At 66.1% G+C, this 1,361-nt stretch overlaps 1 pseudogene; it reads right to left on the bottom strand.

The window, feature by feature from the left end:
- Positions 1 to 894, bottom strand: part of LOC116810461 (arginase-2, mitochondrial-like) — an 11,731-nt pseudogene extending 10,837 nt beyond the window's left edge.
- Between the last annotated feature and the right edge of the window lie 467 nt (positions 895 to 1,361).

The following is a 1,361-nucleotide window of genomic DNA, read 5'->3' as shown; positions in this document are numbered from 1 at the left end:
CAGAGCCAGGCCATAGAGAGAGTAGGGCAAATGCCAAGGCAAGGCCAAGGTAGTGCCAGGGCTGAGGCAAGGTCAGGGAAGGTCCAGGGCTGAGGCAAGGCTAGAACCAAGACAGGGGCAAAGGCCGGGGCAGATCTAGGGCACAAGCAGGGCTGGCTAGGGCAGAGCAATGGCAAGACCAGGCCATGGCAGGGCCAGCCCAGGATAGAACAGGGCACAGGCAGGGCAGGGCACAGGGCCACGGCTGGGGCAGGACAAGGACCAGGACCAGGGTCCAGGCCAGGGCAAGCATATGGCCAGGGCAGAGGTAGGGCGAGAGCCAGGGTCTGGGCAGGGCCAAGGCAGGTCCACTGCAGGGCCAGGGTTCAGACCAGGGCCAGAGCAGGGCCGGGGCAGGGCCAGGGCCAGGACCAGGAAAGGGCAGTGTCAGGACAAGGGCCATGGCAGGACCAGCAATGGGGCTAGGGCCAGGACAGGGACAGGGACAGGGTCAGGGCTAGGGCCAGAATAGCATGCCAGGGTAGAGCCAGGCCAAATTAGGGCCAGGATAGGGTCAGGACCAGGGCTGGGCCAGGGTGTGGCCTTAAGTAGCGAAGGGCCAGGGCCAGGGTCCATGCCAGTGCCAGTGCTGGTCCAGGGCAGAGGCAGGGCCATGGCCAGGTCTAGGACCAGGCTGGAGCAGGGCCAAGGTCTGGGTCAGGGTCAGCACAAGACCAGGACAAAGCCAGGGGAGGGACAGGGCCATGGTAGGGCCAGGTTGAATCAGGGATAAGACACCCGCAAATCCACTTCAGGGCCAGGGTCACGGCAGGGCCAGTTCAGGGCCACGGCCAAGACAGGGCCAGACAGGGCCAGGGCCAGGGCTATCAGGATCATTGGCAGGGCCAGGGCCATGGCAGGACCAGGGTCAGGAGCAGGGGTCAATGCCGGGCCAAGGCCACAGATAGGACCACGTCTGTGCTAGGGCCAGGGTGAGGGCCAAGGCGGGGTCAGGGCAGGGCCAAAGGGAGGGTAGGGCCACGGCAGGGTGGAGCAGGCCCAGGGTAGCACAGGGTTAAGGCAGGGCACAACCAACCAGGGTAGGTCTATGGCTGGGGCTGGGGCAGGGCCAGGGCCGGGGCAGGGCCAGAGCCAGGGCAGGGCCAAGACAGTGGCAGCTCCAGGGCAGGGCCAGGGTTAGGACCACGGACATGTCCAAGGCCTGTGCCAGGGCAAGGGCAAGGGCAGGGGCAGGGCCAGGGTCATCTAAGAACCAAGGACAAAGCCAGGCCCAGAGCAGGGCCAGGACAGGTACCTGGCAGGGCTAGGGTCTGGGACAGGGCCATGGCAGGGCCAGGGCCACAGCCAGGTCTGTGCTATGG

This window comes from Hylobates moloch, unplaced genomic scaffold (genome assembly GCF_009828535.3).
Source record: "Hylobates moloch isolate HMO894 unplaced genomic scaffold, HMol_V3 SCAFFOLD_1, whole genome shotgun sequence".
Classification (NCBI taxonomy): Eukaryota; Metazoa; Chordata; class Mammalia; order Primates; family Hylobatidae; genus Hylobates; species Hylobates moloch.
Note: the sequence above shows the minus strand (reverse complement) of the source record. Positions and strands in the feature narration are given on the sequence as shown.